Source organism: Lissotriton helveticus, chromosome 7 (genome assembly GCF_964261635.1).
Source record: "Lissotriton helveticus chromosome 7, aLisHel1.1, whole genome shotgun sequence".
NCBI classification, from domain to species: Eukaryota; Metazoa; Chordata; class Amphibia; order Caudata; family Salamandridae; genus Lissotriton; species Lissotriton helveticus.
The window spans coordinates 1,701,625,613-1,701,640,884 of NC_136068.1; the positions used below are offsets into that span (position 1 = coordinate 1,701,625,613).

At 42.7% G+C, this 15,272-nt stretch overlaps 1 pseudogene; it reads right to left on the minus strand.

The window, feature by feature from the left end:
• The window catches only part of LOC144769647 (IgGFc-binding protein-like), a 1,000,379-nt pseudogene that overhangs the window by 189,634 nt on the left and 795,473 nt on the right, over nucleotides 1-15,272 (minus strand).

Consider the following 15,272-nt stretch of genomic DNA (forward strand, 5'->3'; position numbering starts at 1 on the left):
GTCTATTCCATCATTTGGACCAAGTGGCGGTGCAAACAGGGAAAAGTGCAACTAAAAATCCGGGAATGCCGGAACGGATTAGAGAAGAGGCAATCTCTGTCCCCATGGAGAGTGAACCCCGAGGTAAAAAGGACACTCTACTAATAACAACTTCTGAAGAGGGAAGAAAAGAGATCCCACCTGTCAGCTACAACGTGCAAAATCAGTCAGAGGAGTTTGAACTTAAATTGTCATTTGTCCCCGAATATTCGACCAAAGGAAAACAAGACATCTTAAACAGAGGGAACCAGTTAAGGCTTTTCAAAGAAATCCCTGAATTAAAGGAAATTCATTCCTGAGACTTAATATCGGTAGAATTCAAACAAACAACTAAGATGGGAGCAATAGAGACACTGACAACCTGGTCCTCTAAGAATCTGGTGAATAAAATATCTTCAATGATCGCAAGGTTCGGAGTCTGGGGAATTGCGCTGAAGGCTCACAAATGTCCAAGGTATCCGCATCCCCTCCTTGAAAATCCAAAAGAGGTGGACATCTGGGGAAAAGCCAAATCACATGCATACGCGGTGCACGTTCCAACTCGCCCGCAATACCCTCCAACGAGAACAGGTACAACTCAAGGGAAAGCCATGGAAACATGGAGGCCAGTTCTCAGGACACCAGGGACTTGTCTTGGGTGTCTAAAACACTAAATAATAAGAATCCCTAATGAAGATAAGAAATGCTGCACAGCAGCAAGGTGGATGGCCCCCAAAGCAGAAGACCTATGTCCAGCCAACATCACGTTCTGCTCATGGAATGTCCATGGATTTAAAGATATGGGGCAAGACCATGAAACTTTATCATTCTTCACTCAACAAGACATTATCCTGCTCTAGGAAACCTGGAATCTGGTTCCAACTTCAATTCCCGGATTCATAGAACACCACTGCCTGGCCGAAAGATTTTCTAGTTTCGGGTACCCAAGAGGGGGCCTATCAATATATGTTACACAAAAGCTGGACTGGTCAACAGAAGAACTAGACACAGGGGTTAACTGGATCCAAGCGATCAATCTAAGTGGTAAACACACATCTGATGAACTAAAGTGGCAACTCCTATTAATCAATGTTTATATTCCCCCGGAAAGAATAAACCAGAAAGGAAAATACAAAATCCTAACAAAACTAATAAAATCAATGCAGAGAAGTCATCAGTACTGTCAAATAGTTATCTCGGGTGACTTCAATTGCAATCTCGAAGCAAGTACTCCGTTCGGAAGAAAAAGACAAGATATTCAGGGAGCGAGAGTATTCATAAACGAATTAGAATCTCTCGATTTGGCAATCCTGAACGAAATCACTCCGGGGGACATTCCTGCTGCTGCTACTTATTTAAGCGGAAAAGTCTTCTCAACGATAGATTTTACCATCATTAGTAACAACTTGCTCCCACAAAACGACACATTTAAAATCACTGCACGAGTCGAAAGCGATCATCTTCCCCTTATCCTAAAAATTAACATTAAAGTAAAGCCTGCACAAAAAATCAAGTCCATTACACAATCCCCTCAAAATTTCAATCTTCGGAAGTTAAAATGGCGGGGAGTGGCACCTCAATTCATTCAGGATACAGCCAGGGACTTTTTGGGCAAACAGGGCCCTCAAGCAGAAAACAATCGTGTTAATACCTGGGAACAGTTGGCTCATTTATTAGTCCAAAAATTCCCTGCCACCCGGGGACGCACTTCAAGAATGGTGATCAAAAGCGAACCCTGGTTCAATCATGACCTAAGAAATCAAAAAAGAGAGATTGCAAGAGAGAAACTCGAGGAGCGCAAAAACAGCGCAGAAAGGGTCCATCTGGTTACAACTATTGACTGCAAGTAAAAAGCCCATTAGCAGTGACTTTTGGGGTATAATAAACAAAGTGTCAAATGGCCCAACATTACGACAAGAGGCAGGAATCGGAGTAGATACATGGATTTACCACGTGCAATCTCTGTATAGCAATACAGCAACGAGACTCACAGGAAGGCCTCACGGGCGGCATCTCAATCAGGAAGAAATACAATCATCTTCCGCCCAGGAATACGCGGAAGGCGGATTACCAAGATCAGAGTCATTTAGTATCGAGCCGGACAGCCTGACTAACGCGAAGGAACTAAGAGGTTTTATAGTATAACTTACGACCGAGGGTGCGGCAGGTCCAAATGGCCTGCCCAATGCCATTTTTAAGAACGACCCAGAGTTCTGATCTTCCTATCTCACGCCCCTCTTCAACGAGATCTATACCCAGACTAACATCCCGGCATCCTGGAAGGGGAATATCATCCACCCCATATTTAAAAAGGGAGACCATCGCAAGCCAGGAAATTATAGACTGATCTAATTGATGGATGTAGAAGCTAAGCTTTATGCTTCTTGCTTTCTAGTCCAGCCGCAAGACTGGATGGAGGAGAAGAACAGAATTCCCAAGTTCTAGACGGGTTTCAGGCAAGGGATGGGCACCACAACTAACCTGGCCATTCTAGCACTCCTAATTGAAAAAGCACAAAAAAAGAAATTCCGGCTTTTTGCGTGCTTTGTGGATATCAAATACGCTTTTGACAGAGTAAGCAGGAGTCACCTCTGGAAGAAACTTAACGTCTGGGGTTTGCCAAGCGCAATGCTCAATGCCATAATTTCCCTGTACACGGATACCTGGACAAGAGTTAAGCTCAGCGATGGGTTCAGCCCAACCCCAAGCATCCACACGCAACGAGGCTTGAAACAAGGCTGTGTTTTGGCTCCCAGCCTATTTAACTTGTTCCTATCAGACATCGCATCATACATCGAAACACCCGATTCCCACTTGCCGAATTTGGCGAACGAGTCAGTTGCCATCTTACAATATGCAGACGATATTGTTTTGCTGAGCCAAACTCCTATTGGCTTACAGAGATCAATAAACAATTTAGCAGCTTATTTGGATCAGGAACATTAGAAGCTAAACAAAGAAAACCCAAAAATCGTTCGATTAGTGGATCCCAAAAAAAACAAGTTTAAATGGTCGGCCAAAGGGGCAATCGTGGAGGAGCAGCGCTCATAAAAATATCTGGGCGGAACAATTGGGCAGGGCGCATCACATAATGAACATAAATCGGCACTAAAAGCAAAAGTTCAATCACTAATCTATGCATATAGATTACTACGCAAAAAAGTGGAAAGCCGAATTACACTTATCTGTTAAAAGTTATGGCCGCCCAAATCCAGCCTAGTCTGTCCTACGGCCTGGCTCCCTGGTGCGGCAAGGAAGCGCACTTACTGAACAAACTGCAGACAAAGATTTATAAGGCCGTTTTTGACCTGCCAAAATCTGCTTCCCCTTCCCAGGTCAGACTGGAATTCGGCCTTCAACACCAGAAATTCCGGGGAATGAGCAGTTTTGTTAAACTTTGTCAGAAATTCCGCTCCTCAAACCCGGACACTTTGAATAGATTATGCTGGGATGAAATTAAGCATCAGAAGATATTCGAAACACCGAATTCCTGGGGAAGCTTTTTGAGAACATCTCTAGCCGAGCTGGAGCTACAAACAGTATGGGACAATGGGGAAGACAGAGTAAGCATTGGCAAAGCAGCAAACCTCTGAGCAAAAAAGAAATCCTTGTTGGCTGACAAAAAGGCAATCACCGAGGGCCAGCACGGGTGGACAGTCATTAACTCCTACAGATCTTTAAGGCCACAAGCATATTTATCTGCCCATTTCAGCTCACACCTAAAAAAGAGCTTTATTTACTTTCGACTGGGTTTGCATGACTCAAAGGACCTGTACCCATCATGGAAAAAGGACTTTCAATTGGAGACCTGTCGATTATGCGGCTTTAAACGAGAATCTTTACCCCACTTATTATGTGCCTGTCCAGCTGTTCTTAACCAGAGGGGACAGCACTTAAAATTCATTTTTAACGATCTGAACATTCGCTCAAGCAGGCAGGCTGTGATATGTTGGCTGGAGGGCACATCCAACATCCTGGCTTGCCGGGGGGTCAAATACATGACAATGGTTAACAGGCTTTTACGGAAAGCCGATGGAGAACAAACAAAATAAGTTGGATCAATGCAACTACGCAACAGTTGGATCTCCATATTAATTAAGTGGAAAAAATGTTAACCTACAAAAAGACCCAGCCTAGCTGCAGGCACCAAATAATTAGACTGCCCAGAAAAATACATCTGAACACTGGGACCTCATATTAACATTGCGCTTTATATTTAGCCTCTATCGATGTTGTATAATGCTGCCAAATTGATAGACCGTCTTTGTTTCGCTTTTATTCATGAGATGGGGAGGGATTATACCAAAAAAGTTAAAGTGCAAAAATGGTTTTACTTCAGGAGAACGTTGTTAAAGAAGGAACCCTTATATAATGATTTTTAACGATAAGCATTTTGAATGTAAGTACCTTAACCATGGTATTGTTTTAAAATCAGGTGTATTTTAACATGGGATTGTTATGTAATTTCTTAAATTCTCTTTTACTCAATTCAGGGGGGAATTGTAATGATTTTAATTAATCAAACAATAAAAATGAACCTACTTTTACATACAATGCACCCTGCCAGTGGGCCTACTTTAGGGGTGTATGACATGTAGAAAAAGGAAGGTTTGGGGACTGGTAAGTGGGTGCACTTGCCATGTCAACAGGACAGTACCAGACTGCACACAGGCTCTGCAATGGCAGGACTGAGACATATTTTACAAGCTGCTCTGGTGAGTGGTGCAATCAGTGCTTCAAGCCCACCAGCAGCATTTGATTTATAAGCCCTGGGCACATATAGTGCACTGTACTAGGGTCTGATAAGTAAACCAAACAAGCCAATCATGGGGTCACTAACCCATACATCAATTTAACAAAGGGAGAACTTGCACTGTGGCACTGAATAGCAGTGGCACAGTGCCCAAAGATTCTAAAACCAGCCAAAACATAGAGGCAACAGCAAAAAAATGGAAGGGAGACCCACGGCAATGGTGCGAGGTCTAACAATGCCTGTAGCGCAAAATATGGTATCAAGTAAATTTCTCCCACTTTTTCATTTATCCCATCCTGAGTTTGAGTAATAAGTCATTTACTGTTTGAACAAGATAAAAGTTGCAGTCAATTAATAGCAGCCATTAAGTGAACTGCTTACTCGGTAATACATGGTCCCTCACAAAACACACAGTGGGGTTTGCAGATTTATTAGATCAAAATAATAATGATATTGCCTTTCTAAAAGAAACATGGGCTGATAAATCAGCTGAAACAGGTCTTAAAAATTGTCTACCAAGCGGATATAACTTAATTAGACTGGACAGACCCCAAAGGAGAGGTGTTGGCCTAGCTATTATTCATCAGAGTGATATAAAAGTCACATATAATCCCCTCTTGTAAATTCTAAGGGTTTACTTTTTTCATTAAAAATTCAAAATGCCTTTACTTTGAATGGTTTACTCATGTATCGTTCCCCAAGGCCAAAAGATATTTTTTTACAAACTTTGCAAGGATTGTTGGAAGCATATACTGGCTATACCACGTTCACCATCCTAGGTGGTTTTAATTTTCACTTTGAATGCTTTGAGGATAAAAATACATACTTTCTACTAGATAATCTCAAAAGTTTTCACTTTAAACAACTAGTACAAGAATTGACTCACTCGGCTGGCCACTTATTGGATGGTATTTTTTCGAATCACTCAAACATTAGATTTGATAAACTGCTAACTTTGATTTGAACGGATCATACGGTTATTTTGTTTAAACTTAACATCCCTACTTCCTTAACTGACCAAGACAAAGCCCAAGTAGTGAGTAATAATAGGGCATAGAAAAAAATTGATACATCTAAATTTGACATTTTATTTAAAAAAAACTCTACCAGCAGCAAATGATGATTTAGAACAAGCTGTATTCATATGATCATGGATCTATGATGTGGTGTTTCAGCTAGCCTCCCGAAAAAGTTATATAACTTATCAGAAAATGCCTTTTGCCCCATAGTTCTCACAAAGACCTCAGGGAACTTAAGAAGAAAAATATACGCACCAAGAACAGATATGGCAAGTGCAGTATAATCAAGAGATAGATCAAAATATGGAAATCTTGTAAAGAAATATAAATAGCTGATTAAAGTACCCAAAATATTTTTTTTTATCAATAGTGAGCAAGCATAGATGTTTGAAGGATAGACTTCCCCTCTTTTTTTTAATTTTCCTGTGGGGTACAGCAAGGGTCCTCTTTAAGTAAAACTCTTTTTAATGCATACATCACCTAGTTTATTTAGTTGATCAGAACATATGCCTTTTCTCTCTGTTCTTTTGCAGTGGCATAGCTAGACCTTTGGCCGCCTGTGGCCGTCCCTACATTTGCCACCCCACAACAGCCACAGGTAAGAAGAGGGAAGGCTGCTGATATGCCACTGTTCATCTGCCGATGATACACAGTTAGTGGTTACAGTCTCATCTAATCCAGAAAGAGTTGCCCTGCAGTTCAGCACATGCATGAACAGTATTGCACAAGGGATGCACCTGAACTCTCTTAAGCTTAACTCCAATAAAACATAGGTGCTAATGTTTGAAAACAATAATACTTTCCTGAACTCCACCTGGTGGCCCTCTAATCTTGGTTTGCTACCAATTCCTGTACAGAAGGTAAGAAATCTGGATGTCATTTTCGACAACAGACTAACCATCATAGAACATTCAAATCAGGTGACCTCTTCCTGCTTCTATTTGTTGAAAACCTTAAAATAGACTTTACAATTTTTACCATTAGAGTATAGAAAAGCAGTAATCATAGTCTTGGTAATATCAAACATTGATTATTGCACTGCACTATTTGTAGGCTGCCAAGTACGTCTCCTCAATAAACTTCAGACTGCAAAACGTGGCAGCGAGAGTTCTGTTGAATCTACCAAAATTCTGCTCAGTTTCCAGTTCCATTAGGGAACTCCACTGGTGTCCAATTAGGGGACATATTTAGTTCAAAGTTCTCTGTTGGGTTCACAAGGAACTACATCTAGAGGTTTCATTCTTCTTGGAGGATATTTGTAACTGGTACTCCCCCCTGCACCTTACGATCTAGTACTGCCAACAAAGTTAAGTACCCAGAGTAAAGAAAAGCCCACTGGGGTGAGAGAAGCTTCACCTACATGGCAGCAAAATGGTGGAATATACTGCCAAAACATTTACGAGCTCAATCAAACCTGTTGAAATTTAGGAAGGATTTCAAAACCGGGCTTTTAAAAAAATTATTTTAGATGAACGGGCCTGTACTCCTTAAAGGTGTGGATTGCTTTTGTATTTGATAATTGAGAATGCTTAGGGTCCTTGCACTAGCACCTAGACACATAAGTATAAGCGTGCTTTACAAATTCTTTAACATAACATAATCACATACACCATGTGCCTTAGCAGTCCACTGCCTGGTCACGGTTTGATTAGTTTATATACATACCAAAACTTGGTAAGGGAAGTCTCTGCTGAGGGTTATGGCTATGCCATAGGCCTCCAGTGTCACCACTTTGGTGTATGAAACTGTCTTGCTTCCTCGGTTGTCATTCGAAACTGTGACAGTGAAGGGAGTGAGAGAGGGATCCATGGAGATGAGGCCAACCAACTGATAGACGCAGGTGCCCATGAAATCATATCTATGTCCATCGAAACTTTTGTAGTGAGGATCTCCACTGCCGGTACAGGTGGAGTAGCTGACTGGGAAACAGTCTCGAACTCCATTGACCAGCATGCATTTTTGGCTGTCTTTGCATTGGGTATTCCTGCAGACCACCATGCCAAGGTTTGGGTCACATATACAGCGCACTTGGCAGTTGTTATCGTACCAGAATTCCTCACTGGGCTTGTAGTAGAAGCCATTGGAAGTGCAGCCGCAGCTTCCTACAGGGACACATTTGTCGACACTAAGGACGTAGCCATCATTACATTGGCAGGTCTCCACACAAGGTTTAATGCAGGTGTCAGGGGCAGTTCTGTCAGAGCAGCTGGCTGGACAGGGGCTCCCACAAGACTCATAGTGACTGTTCTCACCACAGGGAAAGGCTGCAATGGAAATAAATATGTTAGTTCACAACAAAAGTAACACACTTCATTATAATCAAAAGACAAATACAAAAATCCTAAACAAATAATGGGCCTTTGTGATGACGCTTTACACCAATACGTTATATATAACAATGGAAGGGCCAGGAAAGCAAAAGTCACTGACGAATCTGAGTGGTTATGAAACCACATTAAATACTGAGATAACTTTGCACATTTACTAAATACAAGCTGCTGCATTGATGAGGCAGCCTAATGTGCCAATGCATGTGACTTGCCATTTATACATTATTGGAAGTACTGGGCTGCTGTACAGTATGAGCACCATTTCCACTTATGATATAGCTAAGGCCTTTGGCTGTGAACAATATACAGTCAGCTTTGAGTAAGTTCCATTAAGTTAGTGGTTGTTTTTGGTTAGCCCCCTTTTGCCACTGCTTTAAACCATTGTCATTCACATTTTGGGTCAGCCCAGAATAGGATTTCGCTCTGACCATCACACTATTGGGTGCATTATCCCACCAGAGGGAAACTATTTATGATTGCAATGCATGTGGTGCACTTTTCTCAGGAGCAACAGCAGCTGTTAAGGGACTACATGTGGAATTCAGAACATATCTTGAAATGAAGGCTTCCAATTAAGTGCAACACTTGCTGAATAAATCTAGATCTAAATAAGGGCTAGATGTAACAATAATATATTGAACAAAGGTTGGTCCAGCACTCAAATAAGTGAAATATGAGTAATGATTGTAAATAAACCATATTCACAATACAAAAAGAGAGCAATCCATCAAAATGTTCCCATTCAAAGAAAAGCACTTGTAGATTTTGATTGTAGGCACAAAATTTCTTTTATTCTTTATCGGAATACAAATTTCTTAAAAATTCATGATCGCCAACGCGTTTCGTCCTCATATGGACTTCCTCAGGGCTAAAATATGTACGAACAAAGAAGACAATATTTACAACACATACAAACAATATTGCAACATAACTTACAAAAGAACCAAATGAAATATGACCCCAAAAAATAGGCGGAGCTCATTTATACCATTATAGTGCACAATAACAGTTCTTTACATACAAGGAAAGACCACTACTAGACACAAATATTGACCTAAATGCACAAACAAACATTGTTGTATGAATATAATATTCCCGAAGAAGGAAGAAAAAAAACATAAGAAGACCGCAAACAAACCCAAATGTATTACAATTAGTTTTAAGGTAAGCAATTTTGCTGACCAGTCAAAATGTATCTTGTTACAATAAGTGCACACATAAAGAAATACGCAAGTAACATATATTAAAAAACCTATAAAGAAATCTGAAAGAGAAAGCCAAACATTTGATCCTGCTATCAAATCATTTTTGAGATGAAGTATTTATAAAAATTCAATCTGGTCTAAATTGCAGAGTAAGTCAATCTGAAATAGAGTAAGACACACATTGCTCTTCAGGTTATTGCTACCGATGTCAAATTCCATTTCACCTATATTGCAAGGAATTGTTAGACAATTTTTTTCTAACACTGGGGAGCAATAGTCGCACATTACTGTTTGACTTAGAACAGAGATAATTGTAACATCATCCCTTCTCTATTTTGATATCCTCCTTCTACCACATTATTCAGAAACATTGTGTGCTGAGCCAAGCACACCTTCACAAATGATGGCAACCTACGTGGACACTTGACCTTCCAAAAGGATATATTTAGACTTAATATGAAAACAAAAACATTTTTAAATAAGAAGATTAAACTTACATAATGTGACCCTTTCAATTGAGTACATCAAAGTGATGTCCCAGAAAAAGACCTGATTAGCATGTTTAGTCCTTCAACAACCAATAAAATCTGTAAAAAAGTATATATAGAAAAAATGAGAATGTATATACATATATAAGAAACTTTGTTAACCCTACCCTGTCATCACTAAGAAAACCCTCAATGCCTGAAGCTTTGTCATAAGGTTGGAGTAAGGCCAGTTTTACAGAGTTCTCATTCCTTTTTAACAAAGATGAATACCTATGATTTATGAAGTGAAATCGTCATACAAACAACAGCCACAAAAAACGGACACGTACTGTTTTTATAATTCTTTTAGCTAAATGCCACAACGGGGAGCACCATATTAGCAGGCTCCTTGGTACAGCTCAAAGTCCCATGAGGGTAGCTATTAAACAGAAAAATTACACTGACACATAAATATATACAGTAAAGCTCAAGCGTCATGTTTCATAAAAGTAATCACAAGTCATAATAGTGAATAAGGAATTAACCACTGGGGTTGGACAAATTATGCCCACAACTCCAAGTATGCACGAGTCTCTTAAGTTCATGACAACTAATAATAAAAACCACTGAAAAGTGGAATATAGGGGACGTGGCTAGCAGCCAATGAAGATTGCCGCAGCCTGAGAGAGCTCCGGGGCCAACGGAGTCTCTCCCTATCAATCCTGATAGAAATCCACCTGCACGTCGATATCTGACCCCGGGAATGGGCACCGGAATGCTGCAGTAATAATCGCTGCTGGTCTCAGCGAGCGACGAAAAACCGGAGGGGAGAAACGCCGTGTGGAGAGTCTGCGGCCGGCAAGAAAATCCTGAGCAGGGACCTGGCGTAGATGCGATGGAGCAGTCAGCGAGAAAACTAACGGAAGCACTGTTGAGTGGCTGTTCGCTGAGGTGATGGTGCGGCGCCATCTCCGATCCTGTGCACGGAAGCAACGGAATACCGATCGAGGGCTGAAGTGCTTTGATGACAGACCCCACAGGCAAGTGCATAGAGAGATGCAGCGGCGGTGAATAGATCGAGACCCGGCCTGAGCTCGGAGGAGCCTCGGCGGGAGAGAGGCATTGGAGCGAATGCAGTCAGCGCGGTTCCGGTAAATCAAGACCAGGAACAGCGGGAAGCCTGCAACAGAGGGGAAACACAGTATAAATGCATGAAGCACCGGCAACAAGAGAGAAAGGGCGTCGTTGTGACTCCACCCTGAAACCAGGGCACCAAAGGAGACATGAGGAGCCTGACTAACTGCAAGACACAGTTGGACACTGGTGACTTTTTGTAACCGCCTGAGTGTGGTATAATTACCAGCGGGCCTGCGTCAGGTCGGCCTGATTTGTAAAGGCCAACATGTACCGGGGAGGCTACAATCTTCATGATGAGATTATAAGGGCAGTCTCGAGGGTGCGATGGCAGAACCCAGCACCATTAGGTAAAAGCACAGTGTAAGTGGGGCCACAGAGTGGTCTGCAATGCACGCGCAAAAGCTTCACCCTTACAAAATACCAGGTGGACACAGAGGCCGGGTGGTCAAGATACACCACAGACCCCAAACCCCATCAGCTATAGGCCGGGGGAAAACCGAAAGGCCATGCATGAACGTTATTCACACCGTCAGGCAGCGGTGAATACCACCAACATAGAAACGGCATTGAGAGACACACCACACACTTGCATCATGGGAGGGAAAGGCCAATGCGCGATGCAGCAGAACGGCCCACTGACACGGGGTCGCAATAAGGCAGAAAAAATGGCCTCTAGTCCACAGCCACCAAGGATATAACGTTACAGGACATAATGCTGGCACTGACCCAGATGCAATCCTTGATTGGTACTATCTCTACGAACATCACACTGCTGAGGGCAGATGTTTCTAAAATCAGTACCCGGCTGATGGAGGTTGAATCTACAATGACGCTTTCGTCTGATACAACGACATCGCAACGTCAAATTCGTAAACTGGAACAGGCGCAGAAACAAATGGAAGCTAAGTTGGATGACCAGATGCAATCGTGCAAGTGGCTCGAATAGCACCCCCAAAAAAGGTGGAAAACAGCACAGTGATGATGTATCCTGACAACACAGCGATTGTGACGCAGCAAAGCAGAGACTTCATGGAAGTGAAAAAAGAACTGCGCAGTCGAGACCTAAAATACGCAATGCTCTTCCCAGACAAACTGAGAGCAGATGCAGAAGAAAATACATGGTTTTTCACATCACCGCTGGAGGCCCATGACTGGCTTGAGCGCTGGAGAAATACCGGGGAGCCCAGATGACAAGGGCAAAAAAATAGATAGATACCTGGGGGATCAAAAGAGTCCACTATGCGAGAATTGGAGACACCTACGGAGATGGAGTTGCAAAACATGACAGACTCAGACTAGGACTAAATCAACCAGGACAGCGGACTCTCTGTGAGACGGTCACCGCAGGACCGAAGAGGTAATGGCCTGCTGGTGATGGGTCGCAGATAGAAACAGTGAGGATTTGGATGTGTGAGCCACGGGGGCCGGTCCACTAATCCCTGTGGCTTATGGGCCTAATGTTACAGAATGATATACGTAAAGACCGTGGACACACTAAGGGACTAAGTGAGAGACCCGGAGTGGTCGGAAGCAGCTCTCCCCCCCCACGCAAGTACATAGTTCTGGGAGAGAAGCACTCTGCTAAGTTGGGGAGGCGGGTATTTCAAAGTCCGCTAGGCAGGGAAGCAGGGAGGTGGGTAGGGGAGAAGGTTTCAGTTTAGGGTTTGAGTTAGATTTTGTTATGATGCACACGACCAACGACAATAGTTTTGCGATCCATGACAGCTACATATTTAAAAATTCCAGACACTAAAATAAGGCACACCCCCCTCACGGTGCTATTCTGGACCGTAAATGGGTTGGGGGATAGTATAAAGTGGGGCCTGGTTCTTCAATATATCAAACGAAAATGGCCCGCAGTGGCTATGCTACAAGAAAAACGCCCGACAGGCACAGCATGTAGAGCCCTGGACAGATGGGGGTACAAGATGGAGGTACACTCGGAATTCACTGCCGGCTCCAGGGCTGTGGGAATCCTGATCCAGAAACGTTGCCCAATAATACAGACTGGATCCTGGCAGATGAAAGGGGGAGATTTGCTGCGATATCATCGCATTGGGAAGGGAGGCATTACAATATGGTCTCAGTTTACATTCTACCAGCACTCCATCAATTGGCCCTCCCATTACTGGGAACATTTCTGTTATCGCTCCCTCCAGGGGAACTTGTCATAGGGGTAGACTTCAACGCCACCGATAGAAACCCCTCCAGGGGCCATAGTGTTGCTGATCTCAAGTTAAATGACTTCGTAAGCGCGATCGAACTCACGGATGTCTGGAAAGCCAGGCATCCTGAGGAACACCAACATACCTTCCATTCAGGGGCACACAATAGTCTCTTTAGAAAAGAGTACATATTTACTTTGGCAGCAGGGATGGGAAGAATAGAAGAGTTGACACATTTGGCCAGGGGCATATCAGACCACTCACCAATATGGATCACGTGCACATCCCATATTCCATTGAGACGTAGACTGTTTCCGCTCTACCCCGGCTACTTGAGGTGATTAGGAAGGGCCTAGTTACTACCACCAAACAATTTTTTGCTGAGAACATACACTCAGTCACCGCGCCAACGACATTGTGGGAGGCATATGAAACTGTTTTACATGGCCAGGCGATTTCGCTGATGGCAAATTACAAAGAAGAGCAACAGCACCAGATCAATGCGTTAGAGCACCAGTTAACATGTGCCGAGGCGGACCACGCCACGACTGTCACGGAGGAGACTGTCATATAGATATGCTTTGCCTTCACACTGTGTTAAGTTAGCATGAGCTTATTAGAAGTTTAAACGCCATTTTACCTTTCTGCTGCTTCTGCACACGGCACATATTGTTATTAGAGCTTTGAGCCTAGTAGAATATTTTGCTTCACACAAGAATAATATGTTTTGCTATTGTATCAGCTATGCTTGGTAAGCTATGTCTGAACAGTGAGTGCCGAGGCCTTCAAGGTTAATTCAACACAGTGGTTGTTGTGAGGTCTGATCTGCGCACATTCTAGACATAACACATATGCAGCTGCTGCCAACTCTGGCTTTAGGCGCGTTTATTATTGCACTGCGCAGAGCATGCAAACACACTTGATGTATATTCGCATGCAGAGATCTGGTGGAAGATGATGTGATCCCTTTCTACTAGGATCAGAGGTATGGGGCCACCCTTCTAAAACCCAAAGAGACCTTCTTCAGATATAATGTAATATACTAGCAAGGGAGGGTAAGACTTAGGTGCAATTTAGCCTTCTTCCCTTTAGCATTTTAACATGCTTTCTCCCTTTGTACTTTATGGACTAGTAACTATGCTGATAACTTTGTTTCTAATAATATGTTTGCTTGTATTAGCTAAGATACTGCGCTTGAGAACACTGCATTAGAAATAAACATTTCAAACTTGCACGTGTCTTCATTTACTCCTCGTTCTGGATTGATATGTTGGTATAACGAAAGAGTGTTCATGTGTTCCACGTTACCTGAGGTGTTCTAAGTCCATGTTCTAGGTTGTCTAAACATTGGGAATTTGTAAGAACCAATGAGACACTGAATGCTAGTTTGGTAGGGGATTTTGGGTACTAAGGTGAGTTTTGGCACACCATAATTCACTGAGGTTTCAAGTCTCTATGCAAAGTTCTGTGTGAGAGCAGGATCCCTGCCACATGGTGCCCAACCGTTGGTGGTCTTATTACATGACACTTGAGAAGTGCTTATATCAGTCCTTAACCCCCTTCACTATTGTTTCCGGAAGACAGTGGTGTCGGATAAATCTACCTGTAATTAGATAGGTCTTTTTGAGCTTGAATCTTTTCAAACGGATTCCTTTTGAATTACTACTCAGTTGTGCTACGTAGTTTTTGTTGTACCACTTTCTTACTGTGTCCCTATGGCTAATGCCGTTGATATTCCGCAGCATAGTCGGATTGCGGTTCGCAATCATTTGCAGACGTATGATGTCCCTGTGGATGGCATGGCTGTGATCATGGTGGTAAGTGCGGAAGTAGCTTACCCATATGACATTTTATATTCGTGGGTGACCTTCCCAGCTGTGAATGCAAATACTAATGTGTTCGACACATACACGCTGACTGCCATGCCACAGGAATATGTTCCCTATAGGACACAGGAAGTTCCTATTAATGCTTGGCGGCACCAAGTTTAGTTTAATGGCGCCCTACCCCACTCTTTGTTAACTCCGACGTTAGGTCCTTTGTCCATTCCAGGCTCAACTTGGCCTGTTTTGGCTGGATTTACGCCGCATCCTCAACAAGGGGTGTGTCCCCTTGGAGATTTAAGATGACTACATGTAGTCACAATTAGCGTGATTAGGTCGTTAGTGCAGTACATTA